We start from the raw sequence: 24411 nt of genomic DNA, 5'->3' as shown, positions 1-24411 counted from the left end.
GTTAAGTTTCATAATTTTGGGAATTACACTGAATCTGTGTAAGAAAATATTCTTGCTTTTAAAAGTAAACACTGTGTGGGGACACCTGGGTGGCTCAGTTAGTTAAGCATCCACCTTTGGCTCAGGTCATGATCTCACAGTTGGTGGGTTTGAGCCTTGCGCTGACAGCTCAGAGCTTGGAACATGCTTCAAATTATTTGTGTGTCTCTCTCTCTGCCCCTCCCCCATTCAGGCTCTCTCTATCTCTCTCTATCTCTCAAGAATGAATAAACAGTTAGAAAGAAAGAAAGAAAGAAAGAAAGAAAGAAAGAAAGAAAGAAAGAAAGAAAGAAAGAAAACACTGTGTACTGATAAAGGTATACATTGTTTCCAACTTACCCTTAGTGATTCAGAAAAAAAATATGCATATACATAGATTAATAGGTGGAAATTGGTAAATCTAGGTAGAGGGTATACGGGTTTTATTTGTGGTATTCTTATAATCTTTCTGTAAATTTGAAATTATGCCAAAATACAAAGTTACAAAAATGTAATGATGACTCATACCTTTATTATAGCCCTTCCATCTTTACACAATTATTTCTGTTACTGCATCCATCCAAGTGAAAACAGGCATCTCCAAAGTTGTTCACTGAACAGCATATCCGAATGCATGTGTGTTTCATTCCCATATTTATAATCTATACACACACTACTCCTCTTCCTTACATTTCACTGGAGAACACAGATCCTATTCCTTATTCATCTTTTCTAACTGCACTCTCTTTTCTGGTGGTCTAATCTGTTCCTATAGCTTTCAATTTCATCTACTTGCCAATAACAAATGAAGTTTGAAGAGTAGAAACACTAACATTCCACAACAAATTCCAGTGACACCTCTTCCTGTGATTGAAATACACATTCTCTCATAGGAAGACAGTACTAAAATAGATGATGATAGATTCTTTGTGAAGAAAAAAATCATAGTTGAAGTTCATTGCAAGACCAAGGAACTATCCAATGTAATTTCCAGGAAGAAAACATAAAGAATATGTTGACTAAAATGTCTAAAAAGAAAATGATTTTTCTGGATAAACTAAAACTGCCAGTAATTATCTTCCCAGTTCAATAGCTGCTGGTGAAAGGCTGGCTAGGGTAGTTGGGTTGTTTGTTTTGTTTGTTTGTTTGTTTGTGTGTTTCGAGAAGGGCTATGAAAAATGCACTGGCATTTCTTTATCTCAGATAGTGTACATTCAACAAGAAAACCGATGTTAATAGACCCAATAAAGTGTTAATTAAAATGATGGAGATGCTGAAGAATCCAGTTTATGATGAAGGAGGGGGCGGTGTCTATCCAAGTCAGACTTTTTTGGCTTAGTGGTCATATAATGATAATGAAAAAATACAGTACTCAGGTTGGAAACAGACACATACTCCCAAAAAGCAATGACTAAAAGACATTCAGAGAAGCAATTCTTGACACTTGATACAAAGAGGAATGGATACTAGGAATGTCAATTCACAGGTAATTATTTCCTGGTAGCTTCTTCCACACTGATGAGATTACAGTCTTTGGTGTGATTCATCCATTCATTCAAATCAGTAAGCATTTGTTAGGTCATCTTGCTAAGTGTCTTGACTTCCAGTATGATATCGTTGCACTTTTCTCTTAGCCACTCAATAAATTGTACAGATAAGTCCAAGGGTTTAAGGATGGAAGAGAGAGATTTTATGATGAGAAAGAAGGCACATTTATTATTATGCTTGTTTGCTTGTGCCTAAAGATTAACAAATTTAATAACTGTGCCAAATATTGGAGTAAAGGAAGACAGTGTTTTCAAGACCAAATTTGTGGATATACATGCATCTGTATGTGTGCAAATATACATGTATGTGGAGAGAGAGATGATCTGGACAGATGCAGAGTGAATTGTTGGTAGTGGTTAATCCTTAAGAATAGTATTGGAGATGATTAAGAGGGTAGGAGTCTTAAATTTTACATCATATACTTCTTTATAGTATGTGAGTTTTTTTTATATAAAGAAGAATATTACTTCTGCATTGAAAAATAAAGTAATATGAGGAAAAGTCTAACTTCCCTTTACTTGGTTAAAGTTTGAGGTCCAATGGCAGAGGATTGATGGGCCATTTGTTTTCATTATTTTCTGAACCACGCTTGTGTATATAAGAACTTGTCAAAGATTACAGACCAAGGAGGTGCCTCGTCTATTCATTTCCAACAGTCTTGTCCAGTAAATATGGATTCATTCTTTCCTTGTGAAAAATGACAGTGCAGGAAAGCCACTTTATACTTCTAGGAGAAATCTGTTTTTCTATAAATTCAGAAAGCTTGATCCTTGTGTGTTTGGGGAGCCCCAATAATCCTAACATTTAAAAATTACTAAGCATAATGTGACTTGGAATTTTATATCTGATGACTTTTCTCCTAAGAAAATTTTAATAGTCCTCCTATTATACACTAAAAAGTCAAATGTCTCCCCACTGCCCATGTTTATATACTTTGGAGTCTTAAAAAGACAATTATTATTATTACCAATACAACTGTTTCATTAATAACTGGCTATTTTGATGCAACATATATCTTCCCAAACCTCACAGATAAATAAATATTAAGCACATTTCGAACATATGGGAGATAATTATCTCAGGGAACAGTCGAATTTCATATCCCAAAGAAAATCCAAGATAATCTTCCTAAATCCTCTATTTTATATAGGAGAAAACCAAGCCTCAGTGGAGTTGAATGTCTTGTCCAAGATCATACAGCTATTGGTGACAAAACCAAGGTTGTAATCTTAATTAATTGTGGCTGATATCTCCTGTCTGCCCTGGGAATGTTTACTTCCCATGCTATGCCTATCTTTCCCTCCGTCTAGCCTAGGAAGGAAGTTTGCCATGTAAGGAAGGAATTCCTCAACTCTGAAAAGAATTCAGGAGTGAAGCAAGAGAGTGGATCAAGATTTGATTCAGTTTGGTGTTTAGTAATATTAACTCACTGATGGTTAATACATTGAAAAATAAAGTGTGTGCTTATTTTTAAATAATGAAAATATCTAAGAGCACCCATCTATACCAACATATTGAGATTTTATGGAAAATATTTATGTGGATACCTTACACAGGAGACTAAACACAGTATACCTGTTATCTGTGACTCCTTTATAATGAAGTGTCATTTTTTCATTTTTATATATCATTTTCTACCAAACTATGGAACTAAATTAATTAATATATCTCAAATGGTTCAGTTGATCTGGCCTTTGTATATCTGTTGAAAACCTTGTCCGGGTTGTGTAAGAATTCTTGACTTTTCTTGTCTTGCCTCACTTGAGGGGCCAGTTACTCTAAAACCTATGACCTCATTCTTGATACTGTCATCCTGAAGGTCAGGTTTAATGCCAACCACTAGGTAGGGTGGTGTATATCCATTTGCCTATAAAATTTCTCGGCTTTTATTTATCTACTAGCGCATCGTAATTATTAACTGTCTGCTTTTACTCTCAGAGTCAAGATTTGGATATGGTTATCCTACCCCTAGTGGGTGTAAAATATGCTAGGGAAGGAGCTTTCCTACCCCAGCTTTAAGGCAAATCTCAGCATTTTCACCTGTTTGAGCTATGTCTGCCCCTTCCTGTTTTCATTGTCTTAAGAGTTGTGCCTTTTGCCTTCCTAGATTCATTGTAACTGATTTATCTTTCAAACACCATTCTACTCAAGACTCAATATTTGACTTGATTGAACAAGAGTATCTGACAAATCCACTTTCATTTTGGTTTCAACTGTCTGTCCTAGTACAGAGTGTGAATAAATCTTCCAGGCTTACAGAAAATTAGATTATCAAGAAGAATTTGATGAAGGATTTGTGCTTTGCAGGGTAGCTAAATGGGTTGTTCCATAGGAACAACACAAATTGTTTGTGTGTTGGATCTCAAATTGGAACACGCTTATGCCTGGAAAACCTAAACAGTATTGCCTAAGGAATCTCTTAAGATACTCCCAAATTATATTCCAAACAACTTCTTTAAGTCTAAATTTAAGAAGATGTCTAAAATGTATGGTCCCCTTAAAGGGCCAGGCAATTTAGCGTAGAGGGAGAATATGGGTTTTATAGTCAAATGGACATGAGTTCAAATGTTGCTATCATTCTTTCTAGTATTATGCTTCCATTTCCTCAACTGTAAATGGAAAGAACTTACTTAAATAATGCGAACTTACTACATCTTCATGCAGTTCTAATACTGGATATGTTTTTCTGTAATGATTTTACAGACATTTTGGAAATGATTTCAGCTTTCTCACATCTTCCTACCTGTGGGAAAATGTAAATATCTTTTGATGCCTCTCTTTGGTGTCTCTCTGTACCTACTGCCTAGTTTTAGACCATCACAACGTCTTACTTGAATAAAGAAACAACCTGTTAAGTAGTCCTTCAGACCACCTGTTCCTAAATTCTTTCCCCACTTAGCATTCTTAAAGCAAAGTATCCCCTGTTTAAAAATTTTCAGTAGCTATCCATTGCCTTCAGGATAAAAACCAAATTTTTGACCCTGGCTTTTGCCTATATTTCCTTCTGCATATTTCATCTATTAGTTTATGTCTTTCATTCTGCATTCCAGCTCTACAGAAATACTTAAAGTGACCCAAGTGTGCCCTATCTCCTGCCTGGAATGTTAATCCTCTCCTCTCCTGCATTCAGAATGTGCCCTGGTTTCATCTTCTCAAAAAAAAAGCCTTCTTTGCCCACTTCCCATCTTGATTCCATGCTGCTTTGATGTGCTGTCCTATAATGTTATGCTGATCTCCCCAGTAATCTGCAAACTTCTCTCACCTCCAGAGGGTAAGCTTCCTGACATAGGATTTTGTCTTTTCCTTTATATCCAAACACAGCACACTATATGGACTCAGTAAATATGGCTTTCAATAGATTGAAGGAAGGAAACAAAGGAAGAAAAGAGTGGAGGAAAGAAGAAATGCTAGCTTATTATCCTGGAGAAATTTGTATTCTAGATAAAGAAATATTATCCCATAATACCACAAAAGAATAATTATACAAACTTCATTACCTAGCACAGAACCTTGTCCATAGAACACAATCATTAAATATTTGTAGCTTTGATTCACTGACTAAATAAATGCCACCTAGGTACTTAGATTAATATGCAATCTGCACTGGAGGAAAAAGGCACTTTTTCAACAATGATTTTAAGTGATGTTGTTTGCTATCGAGCTGTAACAGTGTTCAGGCAAGAAATTTTTTTCTACCTTGGTGTTTTGGGAGAACAGCTGCAGTGTGTCTGGGAAAAGTCATTTTCTTCCGAAGAATCACCCTCTCTTTGCCTGTCATCACACAGCCACCTTTCTGATGTGGCTGGACCCAAAGTATGCTAAGCCACAGTGTGTCTGAGCCACAGGATCCAGAGAGGCTGACTCACTAGAACAGGTAATTAGGAAGCAGTAGGACATGAGACAGGAGAGGAAATCTAATTTACAGCTCGCTGGAGAGCTCTGAATCAGTGTGGAAGAGAAGTGAAATGGAAGATTAAATTATCTGTGAGCTCACTTCTCTAAAATTATTTAGTCTGTCCCTTTTTTTTTTTTCATTTAGAAAACATATGCTGTGAATGCAAGGATTTAGCTTCTGCTTCTGAAGAGTTGGCAGCTAGGAGCAGTTTCTTGAAACCACCTGGAAAGGATAAAATTGGCTTTAGGATATCTGCTATTTCAATAAGGGCAACGACGACCAAGTTCAGGAAATGAAGGAGATGTCCGGAAGCTCTTAGGACCTTCTAGCAGCTCAAGGGTATAACTCTGGCCCTTGTGTTAACAAACTTCAAGGGCTTAGAGGCACCTTGTATTGATACAGCTTCCTAGAGCCCACCAGAGGGGCCCTTTCCTTATGTCCTGTGATGCCTAGCTGCTGAGCCACAGGGAACTCGCAGAGTTATGTCAATTGTAGAAGTAGATTAGTCTTTGCCTTCATGCTTATGGACTTATGTTAGATTTTTGTTGACTGAAGAGTAGTAACCCAGGCAACAAATATAATTCATTCATTCAAGAAATATTGGTCAATACGTATTCTATAGTAGACACAGTTCTGAATACTGGGGATGATGTGGTTTTAAAAGCCTAAATATTATGTTTCTGATCTTATTTATAACTTCCAACATATTTCTGATCTTAGAAAGCTCATTCTAGAGGAGATACAGTAAATATATTTAACTAGTTGAAGAAATTAAAAAGAAAAAGAACCTGTGATAATTTCAGATAGTGGCAAGTGCTGTGAAGAAGAATTAAATAGAAAAATGGGGTAGAGAGTATGTGGATGTAAGGTGGGGAGGAGGGTAATTAACTAGAGTGGTCAGGAAATCTTTTTTCCGGGAAGGTAGCATTTGAGATGAGTCTTGAGTTCTGATAAACTGGTAGTCCTGCGAAGTTATGAGGAGAAAACATTCTAGACAGATGGAACAGCAGGTTAGGAAAACAGTAGGAAAGATAAACAGGAGTGAAATTATGTGAGACTTAGGAAGTCATCGTTAGGCATTTGAATTCACACCGTGGGCAATGGAAAACCATTGCAGGGATGAAGCAGGGGAATGATTGGAAACTATTAGAGGGCATGAAATGAGATAATGGGAAACCACTGGAAGGTGTGAAGCAGAGGAATTATGGAAAGCATCAGATGGTATAACGGGGGGGCGGGGAGGGGAATAATTACCCTGGCTGCTGTGAGGAGAATAGATTTTGAGAGGAGAAGGGCAACAAAATGAGCATGAGCTTGAACTGAAGAAAGTTGATGCTGGAGATTTTTTATGTTTATGGTTCCCTGGGACTATTAAAAACATCCATGTATGATATCTCCTCCCAAGCATAGAACATTATAATCTAGTAGCTGTTCATGCAGTCACTTCCCTGCACTGCTACCACGAAAGAGGTCTCTGGGATTCCTTAGTAAAAGCCTTCCTCTAGTATTACTGTAAACCTGAAACTGAGAGATCAAGAGTTAGTGAATTCCAACTGCCTTGCTTGTGTTAATATAGTCTGCCCTGAGTTTCACCTCTGTCTTAAGTACTTCTTCCATCATTGAAATTCAACTCCACATATGCAGGCCCCATAACACAATAACTAGTCCCCACTAAACAATGCTAGGATTCTAAAGTCCAGAGCATGCCCAGAGTAGGGCAACCTGGAGTATGTCCAAGGGACCTAAATATAGAGGGACAAACTTTTTTTAAATGGTTTTATGTCACCATGTTATTTTAGATTGTGTCGAATTCACATATTGACAGCACATGCTTCCCTTCCAATGGGTAGAAACAAACCATGTCATGAATTACAAAGTCAGTTCGAGGACCAATTTCCTGTTGCTGGCACTGGTCACCCAAATTGCTAGTTCCCTCTTTGCTCAACCTATTTTGAGAGACTTTGGTTCTTACATTTAATACCTATAATCTATTGTCTGTGGCTCAGCCCACTTCTGTTCCAAACAACCTGCTTGTATGTGACTTCTCTTTACACCTTCCTTCCTGAGTGCAGTCAACAACCTTGAATCACCCTGACTCATTGCATCTAAGTCTCTGTGTCTCCCCTCGCAGCCTCCCTCTCTTTTGGGGATTACTCAGATTTCCTTCCTTTCCTTCTAACAGACAAAGGGCAAAATGTTCAAATTAAAAGTCAAGTTTAAGAAGTAAAAGAAAATTAGGGAATACTTTTAATAAACCCAAGTAATATGTATTAGTGTCAGACTCTAATCATATTTGACATATTAGTGTTGTATATAAATGTAGATGTTAATGTCTTTGGGATTTACATTTGCACAGAGCTCAGCTAGACCAAATTAACTGAGAATGGAAGGAAAATAGGATACTGCCATTGTGTCAAAAAGTACAAAGTATGGTTTACCAGATTACCTTCCCAACGTTTATGTGTTCTGAATCAGTTGCTTACTTATCATGGTTGGAAAATTGATACAGTACCTATTAATTACTCAACATCTTGGAAAATATGTTTCAAAAACCAAACTGTATTTTTAAAAATATCCTTTTCTAATTCTTTAGTCACAATTACACTATTTTCTTCTAAAGACCAGGGCAAGAGTAGATACAATATCATTTTAAAAGTAGAGGGGAAATATCAAAACCAAAGTGAATTTCTGAACTAAAGAACAATGCATCTCAATTTGAAAATGGATTTTGAATGGTCTGAGCATTTGCTAATTGTGTCTTTAAATTGTAGCATGTAATGTAGATTTGCTTTTAGCATTTTAAGGAGTCAGATCAAATACAAAGATTAATAGTAACCAGAGCAATTTCAATCTGGGTCATTTCATATTTTGACTTATCTGACCCTAAGACGGATGCTGTTGAGAGTGGGCAACTCAATGGAGAGAATGTAAATAAACTTTGGGCACATGCTTATGATGTGAGAATGGATGAAAAGGTTGTTACAGAAAATTGGCCTTACTTCGTGACTAAACTCTCATTTTTTTTGACAATTAGCCACTTATCTAAAAAAGTTATTGCTTGTTGGGGCGCCTGGATGGCTCAGTTGGTTAAGCATCCAACTTCAGCTCAGGTCATGATCTCATGGTTTGTGGGTTGGAGCGCCACAGAGGGCTCTGTGCTGACAGCTCAGAGCCTAGAGCCTGCTTCAGATTCCATGTCTCTCTCTCTCTTGGCCCCTCCCCTGCTCGCACTCTGTGTCTCCCTCTCTCAAAAATAAATAAACATTTTTTTAAAGTTATTTCTTGTCAGTTACTATATTCTTTAAGAGAAGGATGAGGTAGGTTTATAAATGTTCAATTAGTATTTGTTAAATAAGTGAATGAATGAATGAATACATTTTAGAAAGAAAAATTTTAAAAAATTATGATAATAAGAATATCATTCTTCAATTAGAGAAAAATAATTTCTTTATATATAAGAAAGGAATGTTACTTGAAACACACCAAATAAAAATTATTATGCTGCTTCTCTTTTATTTAACAAAATATATAACCAGTAATAACAAGAATAAACTTGTATGTATGGTAAAAAAAATGTTGACAAGTTGGAAATAGGATCTGTGGTAATAGTAATGTGTTTCTAGTTCAAAATCACTGATACTGGGTAGAAATATTAAAGAGTAACACCTGTCACAGCACCAGCCTTTACGGTCCTCTATAAGGACTAAGGGATGTTAATATCCCTTGAAAACTGGCAATTCCTGTAACATAAAAATATTATTTAAAAACTCAACAAAGGATAAGATTATTTTCTAAGTATAGAAAGAAACTGGGCATTGTAGAGAAACTTTCAGTATTAAGGATTTTAAAGTGGAGTAAAATGTTTTCTCTGAGAACAGATGGTTCTCACATTGTAATTGTGTTATTGTTCCCTGCCAACTCATGTGGGTATTATCCAAGGATACACAGGAAAAAGGTAAACCATTTCCCTTCAGGTACACTAGAGTAGTAGAAAGAGCATTGAATTGGGGGTTAGGAAACCTGGTAACTATTCTTAGCTGTGGCATTAGTTAGCTATGTGAATGACCTGATAGAAATCATACTTTCTCTGGGTATCAGTTTCCTCATCTATAAAATGAGGGCATTGGGCTAAATTATATTTAAGATCCTGGTGTGCTTTCTATGGTTCTTAATTCTTTTTTTTTTTTTTTTTTTTTTGTCTTTTTCCAAATGCTCAACTACTACATTATTTAAGGTATATTTCCCGGTCTCTTTTTTTTTTTTTTTTTTTTTTCTTTTTTTTTTCCTCCCCTCTCTTTCTTCAATATATGGGATAGGAGGACACTGACTAAGTCTGATGGGCGGGAGGAGGAAGAAAATCAGCTACAGGAAAGGTTTATATCCCCCTCTACAAGAAAACTTAAATATAGCTACTACAGCTTTGAAAGGAATGGTTTATGTCCAAACAGCATTTTCCAGACAAGCTCTGTACTTTTTTGCCAACAGAATTAACTTTAAACTGAACGCAGTAGACAGTTAAACAAGAGTCGGCACTGGAAACAGCTGTGAGTAGACAAGACCAGTTACTTATAAGGTACTGTTTTTTACTCATTGAAATCTCCTTCAGGGTTTATTTGTTTCGGGCACAAGTATTGTGTGGTCATTTGACTTTTCCCCCCACCTCGCCTCTATTCTGAGAGAAAACACACACTTTAAAATACTTTAGTTTCTTGGCTGTATTGTTTTGTGGCTGTTGATATTTGAAGCTACTAGGATTTGGTTTTGTTTTGTTTTCAGGAACCTAATGATTGTTGTTGTTATTTTATTTTGAAGCTTAGTTTAGCTTTGTCCTTTGTTGCATCTTGTCATGGGTGGTTTTATGTTTTGTTATTCATGTCAGATTAAAAAAAAAAAAGATAGGCTTTAAGATTAGGGAATGTACAGAATGCTCTTGATTGAACGGGAGGGACAGGTTAATTCATCTTCGACTTCAAGTATAGAAACAGCATAAAGCCAAGTCAGAGCAGCTCCAGGCACTTGAACTGACTTGGTTGAGGCTCACTGACCTCATTACAGCTTGGTGGATCTGACCTGCGAAACACACAATTTTGAATTAGGGTTTTACCTTTAACCTACTTCTATAGTTGGGGTGCCTGGGTGGCTCAGTCCGTTGAGCTTCCGGCTTTGGCTCAGGTCATGATCTCATGGTTCGTGGGTTCGAGCCCCACCACAGGCTCTATGCTGACAGCTCAGACCCGGACTCTGCTTCAGATTCTGTGTCTCCCTCGCTCTCTGCCCCTCCCCCCTTGAGCTCTGTGTCTCCCTCTCAAAAATAAATAAACGTTAAAAAAATTACTTCTATGTTTAATTGTTCATTTTAACCCTTCCTTCCCTTCACTTCCATTTATTTTAAAAAATTCTGGCAAGCCTTCTTTTTTTTTTAATGAGGTTTATTTTTGTTAAGTTCATCCATCTTAAAGTGACAATATTTCCAGTATCTCAAATCACTGAGCTATGGAGGCTCTCAGAGCAGAAGGGGAAGAGCCCAAAGTGGCCATGGAGTGGACAGACAGGAACCACTGTCATCTGAAATGTCACTCTTTCTCCGGAGGCCTGGCTAGTTAATATATAATATTTGCTGCTGGCCAATAAACAAGTCATGAGACAATTAAGGAGTTCTACATTTGTCATCTTTCCAAAAAGTAAAGCTTGCAAGTTTGCCGCTGAAAACTGCAGAGGTTTTAGAAAGAATTTAGCCATTTTTGGATAGTTAACTTTCTGAGGTCCGGTATATATTTTGATATCTCTCTGGAGGGAACTAAATTCAATTTAACGTTTTCTGAATTGCCCAACCTTTTCATCATGGATACACATTGTAGAATTTTCTAAACGTAATGATGCATTGGGGGCCTATTCTGTGGTATGCACGGGTTTTACTCCTTTTGTCCAAAGGTCACATAATCACTATGCTTTATTTTAATTGTGTTATTTTTATAGGACATTTTTTCCTCCTGTGACCAGCATCCATATGGAAATGTGACTTCTTATGGGTGTGGACAGTTTGCATTCTTCTAACAACTCCCTGCAACCTTATCCACATCTTTATAATTATTATTTCTTTTGTGCTATGCATAAGAAAACCAGAAAAAAAGTTTATAAAAAATCATGGAAAGAATGAGAAGCAAGAACTTTATTCGAGGGCTCAAGAGATTCTCTTATGAGGAAAGTGCACAGACCAAAGCACATAGACACAGTGACATCTATTGTAGGTGCTCAGGAGACTTTTGGTTTGAGTCCAAGTCCTTAGTTGTGTTCTGTAGTAGAAGTTGCCATGGAAGTGGCTCTGGGATAAGTAAGGCGTTACTGTATCAGATACAGAAAGTGTTGTCTGTTCTCCTCTTTATAAAGTTACTGGAGGTATGTGTCAAGGAATCAGTGACTAACCAAATCTCATGGGGCAGACTTAATATCAATCAAATACTAAGTATTTTATTTTAGTTCCATTTACACATTTGCTATTCATACGCATGTGTGGCTGGGAAATAGCATAATAATTCTTTGTAGGAAAGAGTTAGGGAAAAGGAAAAATATTTCTCATCTAGTCTATGCAGTTCTGTGTCATTATGCTTTAAGGAAAAAATACATCTTTTGCCACTGTTTCGATAATGCCTTGATTTCTTTAACCATATCCTTACTTAGTTACAACGTCTTTTAAGTTGAAAATATGATAAAGCATTGAATTTAGTAGCAGAATGTACCATTTCCTGTCTTTCAATATTTTTTTTATGTTGTGCGTTGCAATGCAAAATCAATCACTGGTTTCTCAGTGATCTTGATAATTAATCCCACTCTACCCATGACAAAAATTAAACTGGGCATATTAGAGAGATACATGAAGCTATAAACTGAGTCCAGAGCAATTCTAAATTCCAACTTTAATTAGAGTCCATTGCTAATGGCTTGACTATATAGCTTATTTAGAATTATGTGTGAGGCCTTTTGTGTTAGAGGCCTTTTTTGCTCAAGCTCTTTTTTTCTTTTTTTTTTTTAATGAATATGTATATTTTTAATGTTTGTTTTTGAGAGAGAGCATGAACAGCGGAGGGGCAGAGGGGGGGGGACAGAGGATCCAAAGCAGGCTCCACACAGACAGCAGTGAGCCCAATGAGGGGCTTGAACCCACAAACAGTGAGATCATGACCTGAGCCAAAGTCAGAGGCTCAACCGACGGAGACACCCAGGCGCCCCTTTGCTTAAATTCTTTTTAAAATACAATTTTCATATAGTCAGTGTAAAAATTGTTACTGGGTATTAAAGTATCTTGTGCTGTATATGACAGTCTCTTTCTGTTTGAAACAATGAATTAAGGGACTGCCTTTTGTCTACAACAGTGAATTTAGGGTCCACGTAAATTTAGAATCATTGCCTAAAAGCTAGAGATTTTGCTTTTTTTTTTTTTTTTTTTTTTTTTTTGCTTCTTCATTCCTTCAGTTAAATGGCATGGGTTATTTTTGTTTTAATATTCATTTATTCATTGTGGGGGGCAGGGAGGAGGTGGAGGTGTGGAAAGAGAGAAGGGAGAGAATCCCAAGCAGGCTATGAGCTGTCAGCACAGAGCAATGGTATGGGTTCTGGTGAAATAAAATGTTATTCCAATTGAAACATAACTCTTTAAAGCTGAAAATATGCTATTTGACATCGATACAATGAAGATTTTAGTTTTTACTTGATTAAGGCTTTCAGCCTAATCAAAATTTAATTTTCACATGCTCACCTAATTGGGAAACCAGCCGTATGAAGGGATATGTATTTTATAGTGAGAACTGTACTGTCACAACTTAAAACTACTGAAAACTCAGCACCTTTTGAGTGTACACTTATGAAGATTTCCATCTAAAAAGTGCTGTTTAAAACTAGAAAAAGAAGAAGTCCCTGAAGAAGTCCATGAAGTGTTCATGTTCACCGATGATGTTTTAGAAGGGTCTCTCTTGACACAGCCTTGTGAGACTGCTCCAGATGTGGTCAAAGACCAAGATTCTTTTCGTTCACTTTAATCACGCAATAAATGTTTATTGAATGAATATAAATTCCAATTCCTAAATTGAAAGGGCCTGAACAAAAAATAATACTAAAACCATCATGTTTCAAGCCCTGCGTCAGGCTCTGTGCTGCTTCAGATTCTGTCTCTCTCACTCTCTGCCTCTCTCCCACTCACACTGTCTCTCTCCCTCTCTCAAAAATAAATAAACATTAAAAAAATTTTTAAAAAGAAATGAAGTAAACTCACAGACTGCGAGATCATGACCTGAGCTGAATTCCGACACCCAACCGAATGAGCCACCCGGGAGCCCCATGTTTTACTTCATGTTTTATTATTGGAGTATTTGTTATTCAATTTATTATTTGGTTATACTAAAACATAAAAACTTCTTTAAGTGATGCCATTAATAAATTATGAAATTGCTATTAGCAAACAGCAATTTAGAACTCTGAATTGCTATAAAGAAAAGCATCAGATGCCTATAGTCGATAATAATTTAAAAAGCAAACTTGGGGGTGCCTGGGTGGCTCAATCTGTTGAGCCCCTGTCTCTTAATTTTAGCTCAGGTCATGGTCTTATAGTTCATGGAATCAAGCTCCATTCCCTGCTCTTAGCATGGAGTCTGGTTGAGATTCTCTCTCTCTCTCCCTGTCTCAAAAATAAATGCATGAAATCTAAAAAAAAAAAGCAGTTTGAAGACATGAAAATATCAGCCCCTTTCCTCTATCCCTTGTTTATTTGACTGAAGGTATTGTGGAATTTATAGTACACTTGCTACAAGCAGAGGCTGCTATTATTTATTTTATTAACATTATTTGATTTATTATTATTATTGGGAAACACAGCAGGATATTAGAAGAAAAAAATATATGTGGACTGAGTCTAAGACAGTTTTTCAGGCCAAATCTTATTTTGGTGATCTTAAAATTTTAAAAATTAGTTTTTAAAGATTATGTAAGTTATAGAGCTCTCGGTAAACAGGGGTATGTTTCCAAATTAACAAAAATAATAATAGTATTTCAAGGGAGCAATTTTCATTTTGATTTACCTTCTCTCTCCAACCTGCTTGCTTCTGAATGCATTTAATTCCAAAGGTATGTTCTGTGGCCTTTCTCCGTGGCACGGTGCGAGTCCAGAAGGAAGACAGCATCTATGTGTTCTCCATCTCCATGCCTGAAGATGTTATAAGTAGATCTGAATACAATGGAAAGGAAAACAACTTTCCTGCAAACCCGGGGTATAAAATGCCCCCCATAAATCACAAGAAAGTTAACAATTATAATGATTATGAAGACAGTGACAATATAAAAGGAGAACTAAATTATTATCACCAATTCCACTCTCTAGGGGATTCATTGCTATTAGGTTTCTTTCTGTATCTGTGCATATATAATATAGTGTCAATGTTTTGTTTTGTTTTACTTTTACAAAATTGTTTGATACTGTAAATTTGGATTCCACCTTTTTTCATTTAACATTTTATGGGCAACTCTTTTCTATATTAGAACACTTTGGGGAAAAAATAATATACAGCTGCATAATATTCTATTCTATTCTATGGCAATATCAAAAGTAACAGAATACGTCCCCCACTGTCGGGGGCCTACATTGTTTCAGTGTGTTCCGTCATACATAAAATAAGGATAAGCATTCATTTACATGTGATATTTTTTGCTCATTGGATTAATTTAGAATTGTAATGGCTTAGAAATTTGCAAGTCTAAATCCCTTTTTTTGCAGCATAGGGGAACTAAGTCCGGAAAAATTATTCATCTAGAACCAAGGCTTCCAACTTTTAGTTTAACTTCTTTATTCATCCAGAAGTAATGACTGGATGATAAATTTAATCTGGGGCAAGAGGTAGAAGCATAATTTCCTTCTGTCTGAGTAAGAGGTCAGCCATGTACCCTATTCTCTGAAAATCCCCAGGGAACAGAAGGGTTCTCATACTAAAGAAAGAACTCAAGATTCCATGCCAGAAGTCTTTATTACACAAGGGGTGATAAACATATAATAGCTATGGGAACATTTTTAAATAGCTGTCACTTTGTTAATGAGTATTTGCTAAAGCATTTCCTGGGCCACTAGTGTTTATGGAACTTTTAAACAAAATATTTATAAAGATGAAACTGGAATTTGCTTCATAAATTATGTCCTTTTACTTGCACCTTTGTTTTTTCTCAGTGCACAACCAATGTTCAGGCCTCTGCTACACTAAACAAACAAACAAACAAACACTCTACTTTCTCAACCAACCTCTCTCTTCCTGATGCCAAGAAAAAAAATTTTTTTTCTTCTGTTTTTGCTTTTGCTTTCCGACCTCCCTCTGACTATAAAACTCTTTGAAGTTTGGCATTTATTTCTACCACAATACTCAGATTACCTCTCAGAGGTTGCTAATGATGGCTAAATTAACTGCTAAATCCAGATCTTTTCGTCCATTGCCCACCTCTGTTTTTCTGCCATTGATAATGTTTACTGCCATGCTCTTCTTGAAATATTTCTTTTAACGTTAGGGATCTTGTACTAGCCTATGTTTGCACCCTTCTTTCTTCACTTTCTTTAGAGGGCTCCTGTCTTTTTTCCTACCTTCTTCCTCTGGGTGTCTATGTTTGTTTGATTTACCACCACTGTATACTTTCTTCCTCATCCAGTCCCATGGCTTTGACTTAAAGCCCAATCTAGAGATCTGGTCGGCAAGACCTCTTGTAACCCACAGTTAGTACAAGTTATAAATACAAGCTTCCTTTCTTTTTATGCACAACACTTGTATTAGGATTTTCTCCTTGGCAGGGAAGTGGGCTACACTTCGGTCCCAGCTTGACTGCACAACCTTCTGTGGTTGCCCTGCTAGTCAGAGCTCCCCATACAAGGCTGTTTCAGGTATTCTAGTACTGCAAAATCCATATCATTCCCTTACTCCAACCAGCCCTTCATCCTTTATCTCCTTCCTCACTTCCTATGCAACCAAGTGACAGTTAATATAGAATTTTAAAAACTACATTCTTTGCATTCTTTTTCATTCCCCTGACCACTACCTTGCTTAGAATTGAATTATCTCTTCTTAACCCACTGTCTCCTTACTGGTCTTCCTCTCTCCAATGCATTGCCACTCCAGATATCTACAATTAAAATATATATATATATGTATATATAGTATACATATAGTATATATATAAAATATATACATATATTATATATGCCATATACAGTATAGAATATATACGGTATATATAGTATATACTACCTATAATATATAGTATATATAGTAAATAGTATATATAGTATAGTATATACTATATATAATATATAGTATACATAGTAAATAGTATATATAGTATAGCATATACTATATATTATATAATATATATATAGTATATATAGTATATATAGCATATTTCCCCCCAAATTTTCAGTGAATCCTTAATAGATAGTTAAAAGCAGGAACTGTGGAATTTATTTACAGGACCTGAGGCTCAGTTCTGGCACATTTTACATGTATCATCCTATGCAAACTACTTACCATTTCTAAGCCTCCATTTTCTCACATAAAATAAGCATAATAAGTGTACCAATAATAGCTAATGTGTATCAAACCCATATATGCAAGGGCTATAGTGCTCTGTGCATGCCCCATGCATTCCTTCATCCAGTAGCCAATAGAGTACATTTTATCGGATTTATACTAAACATTCTTTAAAAATGCAATCCAGTGAAAGAGACTGGTTTATTCTTAATGAGTTCAATTTGTTTTTTTTTTTTCAAGAAATCTACTCTAAAGCTAAACCCAGACCTTAGCCCAATTGCAAATGATGTAAAACAAAAGTTAAGTGGGTGTTTTATTTTATTTTGAGACAATGGCATCTTCTGGCTCATTCTTTTCTTTTAAGAGGAGCAATCAAAGGAAAAGAAATTGTCTTTTTTCTTTTTCTTCTTTTTTTTATATAACTACAAACTATATGCCACAAATGAACATTTTTCTTTATTCAATGTTTCTGTGTGGCTTTCTTTGTTTATTCTTTATGACTCAAACTTATAGTCACAAAACAAGTGGAGGAGCCAGGAATCTATCCCAGATTTTTGACAACAGGCTCTCTGCCTCATTTTTAGACTGCTTCTCTTTCTGTGAATTTAATAATCCATGCAATGACATAGTCAAATTTAAGTGGAAATACTCCAGAGTAATGACTAAGGGGTTTCAGACGCATTCCAGGAATATTATTTCGCTATAATTTTATCCTAGAGTAATGGATTGATTTTGTTTTTCCAAATCGACACATGGCCTCTACTTTGGGTAGATATCCTGACCATTTGTCCTTGTATGCAGTACCAATTTTTTGAAAGCTATTGCTAGTGTCTTCTCTAGCCCTTTCCCCCCAGAGACTAAGTTGTTTCTCAGAGGACTTTGGCTCATTTTTAGCATCAAAGCTTCTGTGGTTTATTTCATTTCCTTAATCTACTCATTAATTACTTATGAATGGAAGTTGCCTAAGTCATATAGTATGGAAGTTGGATGGGGTCTTGGATCTTGTAATTAAGCCCTCATACATTTCACCTAACCAAAGCAGGCCAAACTAGGTGAAGAGCCTTATCCATGATCATAGAGCAAGTCTAGAGGGTGTTTCTTCTCTCTAAGAGTGTGCACCTTGTTATACTGGCAGCTTCTTGGAATATTAAATAGTCTCAAAATCACAATGGAAATAAATCTGAGTCTTCTCTTTCCTTCTCCCTTCATTTCCCAGTGTCAGCAGGAATAGCTGGATTCCAGTGTGGAAAGCAGAGATCCACCCTCTTTTTCATTCATAGGAGCTGCTTTTTGGTGGAGAAAGCCTTCCAAATGCTGTTTACTTGACTTTAAACTTCCTCAGCTCTTGAAATGGGAATTACTGACAGCCTTCACGAATGCAATAATTAAATATTTATGAATCCTCCCAGAAGTGCAACCCCCAGTGCACCACAGTTTTCTCTGAAGTAAAGTAAATCTCTGTGTTGGAGATATATTGATACATTTCAGAAAAATATCAGTATTATGTTGTGGCAGTTATATAATATGTAATGTTCTTAAGAACACACACACACACACACACACACACACACACACACACATGCATGCACAGAGTGGGGAAATGGCTTGCGATAACTACGTTTTTAAGAATGAATGTTTTCCTGGGGCTCCTGGGTGTCTCAGTCAGTTAAGCATCCAACTTCATGATCTCGCAGTTTGTGAATTGGAGCTCCACCTAGGGCTCTGTGCTGATAGCTCAGAGCCTGGAATCTGCTTCAGATTCTGTGTCTCCCTCTCTCTCTGCCTCTCCCCCACTCATGCTCTGTCTCTCTCTCTCTCTAAAATAAATGAACATTAAAAAAATTTTAAAAGAGTGAATGAATGTTTTCCTCCCTCCATGCAGATTTGTCACCGTATCTGCCACTTTTTCATATAAATACCTGACCTCAGCCTTTTTCTCTTCTCGCCTTTGTATTATTTGCCACTCATGGTGGCCTTTCAGCCCAAAGTGTTCCTCAGCCTTGCCTTTCTCGAGATTATGACCTCTTCTGAGATGCCTTCCCTGACTCCATCCCTACCCTTACCTCCCAACATTGACTTCTATGGCTTTCACCACTTTGCATTTTAATTTCGTACTTACTGGTCCACTTTCCTAGCTGAGCTGCACTGTAAGCTCCTGGAGGGCAGGGACTTTATCTTACAGATTTGTATGACTGGCACTTAATGCACTGCCTGACACCAGATGACAAATTTAGGGGCCTGATATGGCTCTAGTCTTGTTGTTACAAAGGGACATACATCCTGTGTGAGGTACTCTCACACAAAGATATGTTAAAGGATTAGGCAGCTTGTTATGACACCAGACATCTGTTTAGTTGAATGGAAAGTATAAGGACACAGGCAACGGCAATGAACTTCTTTCTTTTCCCCTCTGGGTAAAATATTCCAGGTTTTTGCTCTACATAGATCTTATTTCATATTTACTCAGATTTCGTAATAAAGCAGGTGGTCATTCAGGTGTTTATTTTTTTAACCACCTTCACTCATTTCACCATTCAAGTGGTTTATTAAATTTTGTGTATCTTACTTTTTCACCATTTGTCAGAGTTTCAGCAGTCCCTTTATGTGATGGAGGCTTAGGCTGAGTGCTGAAATTCGAGAAATATTTTGATATTCACTCATGGTCTGTTCCATTACATTTTTTTTTTTCAAATTTCATTCATTATATGACAAACATTGCTTCACAAAAAGGATAATTTAGGGGGGAAAAAGTGCTTTGGAGATGTTTGTTTGCAGCAGTATTTGAGTTTCAAAAAGTTAGCTCCATAAATCCTCAGGATCCAAACCTTAAACGATAACAACAACAACAACAACAACAACAACAACAACAAGAACAGCAAAATAAAACTGATCTCTTTATCCCATCCCTAAAAACAGATAGTGGTTCTCATGGCAAGAAGCCAAAGAGAAGAATCAGAGGGAAGCAAAGGGACTTTAGCTGCTTAAAGGATGGTGGTATTCTAGAGTAGGGGCTCCATTTTCTTGCCACACTCTACCCCACTGCCTGAACTAGGTACCTGGAAGACAGAACTGGAAACCTGGAGCAGACTGGGGGAATCTAAGAGCAGAGGAATCCGTGAATCACTTCCTATATGTAGGACCTGGAGGCTACAAAACTCAAATCATCTTTTAGTGCTGTTCTACATCGTACCAGGATATTCAAAATGGGTATGTAGGCAGGCATGTCCAAAACAGCACCCCCCACCCCAGCTCATCCCATGTCCTCAGTGCAGCCAAGAGAAGAGGAGAAGAGGCAGTGAGAGTCAAACTTGGAAGAGCCAGGGGATAGGGCAAAGAAGACAGTCCCAGGGTTTGTAGACTGAAGGCCAGGAACAAACCAGGGAAAAAAAAAGCATCTTGGAGATGCCTGTGGTGCAAAGGATGATGATAACAGACCAGATTCCCACTCTCCTCTATCCAAGACATAGAATCCTAGAAGTACCCAACATCAGATGGCTCCCAGGAAAGTGGCAGCCCTGGATTAACTAAGGTTACATTTCAGCCACCTGACAGTATAAAAGGATAAGGAAGTTAGATTTTATACACTTGATTTTGTAGACCAACATCTATTCCTTCCTTCTACATAAATCGTTGTTTAACTTAAACCAATTGTTTTTAGCTGCCTATTTTATTGTAGAAAATGCTAGTATAGAAATAATGGTTAAAAGTCTTATCAAAAGTCTAAACTCTACTTATTTTTCTTCGAAGTTGGAGGAACATCAAGGCTAGAGAGACAAAGTGTAGGATTTACCCTGTTTAGGTCTTGAGCATTGAGGAGAGAGGATTAGGGATGAAAAGAATAATCTTATAGGAGAATCTCTACTCTAGACAGCTTAATAGAGCTTCATATTTTAGTCTGTATTTCATCCAAATTCTGATCTCTAAGGACAAGAAACATCTGTTATGTTTCTATTCCTTACCAATGTTATCTGAAGTGACATAGAGAAAATATTGAAATGTTGGTAAATTGCTCAGAAGGATAGTTGCCAGCCTAAAAGTGCCTTATAAAGTGAGCCCATACTGTAATGAGTGATCTTTACCCAAGTTCTTAAAGCACAGCTAAGCTGCCCAACAAGTAACATCTGGTCCAAGTCTATGGGCTCCATAGAGATCACAGACAGAAAGGGAAAAAAAAGTCACTTACTGGCTTTCTGAGGGAATTGCAGTTTACTCAGAGTAAAGGCTAAATTTGGACTCACCAAGAACTTCCCTATGAAGATCGAAGTCCTGAGAAGTTCTTAACGCAACTTACTGATGTGAGAATTTTCCAAAGTATGGCCTGTTTAGGTTTTCACTGGTCCTCTGGGACATCTATGGAATTTCTTGGCCAAAACTTGGCAACTGCCTGTGTATGGCCGTTTCCTATTACCCAGTGTGTAGACAGAGAGGGGATGGTATGCAGAAGTAGACTTGTATACAGGGTGGGGCAAGAGATTGTTACTCCCTGCAAATGTGAATGCAGGCTCTGAACAAAAACCTTTTCTGAGAGGCCAGGCATGGCATCCCACAGGCTTAACAACATCGGGGTATAATCTGGGAAAGCAGTCAGCATCAAGAGTACCATGGTGTGGCAAATGCGATCCAGACAGACAGATAAATGTCAGGCAAAGATTGCATACTAAATAGGTCAAGCAGGCTTTTGTTTTCAGAGAAATTAGTCAGCAGATTGGCTGCAGTTCAGGGTGGGATCTTTCTTAAGAGTGAAATGGAAAACAAAATGGAGGCTCATTGAGCAACTGGGTATTAGACACTAGATAGGAACTAAGACACCAAAGAAGCAAAAATTCAGGTTACAGTAGGAGCACCCAAAATCTAATCCTAGAGAGTGTGGGGAAAGGCTGAGCTAGCTAGCACGGAGAGTCAAATAGTAGTAGAGAGAAGCAAATTACAAGTATTGGTAATCAGGGACAGCCAGGTGTTCTGCAGGACTGTGCCCAATCTGGACCTCTGATATGCACGGTAGACTACCTATGGAAAGGTCTTAGGGGTGGGGAAGTTAGTGCCAGCCATTTTAGTTCATTCCCTATAGAGACTGTTATTGGGGATTATGATTGCACCTCCCGGAGATGCAATGTTGAGGATTCTTCAAAATCATCTTGAGAAGTCCTATTAAGCCATCAGTATGATATTTTCTCTTCTAAAGATCACTAGATTTGTACATCTCCTTGCTTTATGATATAATTTAGAATGTTTCATTGCCTGTTTTCCAATGCCCTGATTTTAAATATTCTTTTCTTCTTACTCTCTCTCAATAAATCTGTGGGTATTAGATATTTTTAGCAGATACAAAAATCACCTGAAGAACTTAAAATGCAGATTTGTGGGCCTGTGCCACAGTGTCTGATTCAGGGAACCTGGTATGGGGCCCTAGGATATTTTAACAAAAACTCCAGGTGATTACGATGCAGGTTATCCATGGACCACACTTCAAGAAGTCCTACTTTAAGTCACCTAAATGCCTTGGAAAATCAGAGAATTCATTGGCCATATTACATCTCTTAGACCTCCTCTTGCTTTCCAGGTAGCAGTACAAATTATCCTTTATCATACCACATTGTTTTGGGGTTATGAAAATGGTCCTTATAATGATATCCTGGGCCAAAACATTGAGAGTTTTAGAGTACAGTTCCAAACTCAATGTAGATTCTGTTTGGGCTCTCTTTAATTTTATTGTATCATTCTTTAAAGGGCAATTTATTTTTATTGAAATTTAGATCTATTCTGGGATATGAAAATAGCTCCAATTTATACCTGAAATATAAGATTACATCTCTTTACTCTTCCCAGAGTGAATGATCTCTCTTTCTAGTTTATTAGAGAACCATTTATTCAACTGCAAGCATAAAGATAGCTGCAGACTCTTGGTAGAAATTAAAGAGGAGTATTTGGGATATTTACAGTGTCTGTTTTAGAATTGGAAGCTGGGCAACAAGCAGTCATCACATATGGGAAAGATTTATGTTGCCTGAGTGGGATCAAGTTTGATGTAGCATAAATGGTATTTTCAAGAGTTCCAGTTCCCTAGATTTTCCATGGCCACAGTATATGCTCTTGTCTCTACTGAGAAATATGCTGGGCTAGGGGAATAATGATTAAATATTCTTCCAGGCACTCTAGTCAGAGCCTTTTGTTTTCAGCCAAGTTTAGTGTGACTGTTTCACATATGATTTTGCTCTTCATGAACTGGTTTGGAAAAAATGAAAGCCTAGTCTAAAAATAAATACCTCAAGCATTTAACCACTAATCAGTAAACATTTGTTATTGCTAAGGTCTATAAGAACCAAATAGTAGGCCTAGTGCTGCATATTAAGTCGAATGCTAGTCACAATTCTGTTGCATGCTTGCCCTTTTTAACCCAACAAAGAAATAAGGAATCACAGGAATGAAGGAGCTCTCTGAAACAGTGTATACAGCAAATTGACTTAAAAAAAGTAAAGCAAGTAGAATTAGAACTAAATGTCCATATTTTGGGAATCTATGTAGTCTTCTTACAATGTTTTTGGTAGTGGCCTTATTTTCAGCTTTATACATTCTGCTTCCATAGCATTCATAGGTAGAATATTAAGGCATATTTGAGGGGAAAGATAGGAGGCAGTAATGCAAAATATTGCTCTTTCCCAAAAGTGGCTAGGATTTGATAGATGATCCCAGAAAAGAAATTATAGGTGTTAAAATACTGAGTCATGAATTGTGTTTACCAAATATTTTCAGCTGTCACTTTCCAGTCACTAATGGAATTATACTTCTCCCTTCTTTTGAAGTTAGGCATGGCCATGTAACTTGCTTTGGCCAATGAAAAGTGAACAGAAGTGATGTATCTCATTTCTAGGTAGAAGTTACAGGTGCCACTGTCCAGATGATTATGTGCCATTCCTACTGCTCTGGGATAGTGGAAGCACGTAGCAGGGTCCTTAAATGAGCAGAAGCCCCTGCTGACCCACAATGGGAGTGGCGGTAAGAAAAAAAAAAACTGTGTTATAGAATAAGTTGTTAGTGCAAGCAACATTTAGCCTATCCTAACTAGTACAAGTATAGACATGGAGGCACAAAACACCTTAAGTGTTTTGACAGAAAATGGGGATTTACCAAGATAGAAGCTGTCAATAATGTATGATTGTGCATTATATCATTTAAGGGAGCTCAGCTCCAGGCTGACGGAAAGAACTGTGTTCAATTGTAGAGTCAAGTCTGAGTTCTAAGGAACTAAAATATATATTAAAATATATTTATGTTCATTGCTATATATAACAGCAATATGTAACAAAACTGTCAATGATGACATTTAAACATTGAAAATGGGAGTGAAGAGGATAGAGATTCTACTTTTCCTTTTAATAATTCAAAATTTTTTAATCAAATGATACT

The 24411-nt window shown here is 37.0% G+C and overlaps 1 protein-coding gene across 6 annotated transcripts in view; it reads left to right on the top strand.

The window, feature by feature from the left end:
* The window catches only part of ARHGAP24 (Rho GTPase activating protein 24), a 674755-nt gene that overhangs the window by 445521 nt on the left and 204823 nt on the right, over nucleotides 1–24411 (top strand). The window contains exon 2 of one of the 6 annotated variants that reach the window (XM_045473457.1): nucleotides 9947–10034. The exons of 4 other annotated variants lie outside the window; for them this stretch is intronic. The gene's annotated coding sequence lies outside the window, so the exon portion shown is untranslated. Of the gene's footprint in view, nucleotides 1–9785; nucleotides 10035–24411 lie in introns of those variants that run through there. One more of the 6 variants, XM_045473454.1, reaches the window with a different exon arrangement.

The sequence above is a fragment of the Leopardus geoffroyi genome, chromosome B1 (genome assembly GCF_018350155.1).
Source record: "Leopardus geoffroyi isolate Oge1 chromosome B1, O.geoffroyi_Oge1_pat1.0, whole genome shotgun sequence".
NCBI classification, from domain to species: domain Eukaryota; kingdom Metazoa; phylum Chordata; class Mammalia; order Carnivora; family Felidae; genus Leopardus; species Leopardus geoffroyi.
Note: the sequence above shows the minus strand (reverse complement) of the source record. Positions and strands in the feature narration are given on the sequence as shown.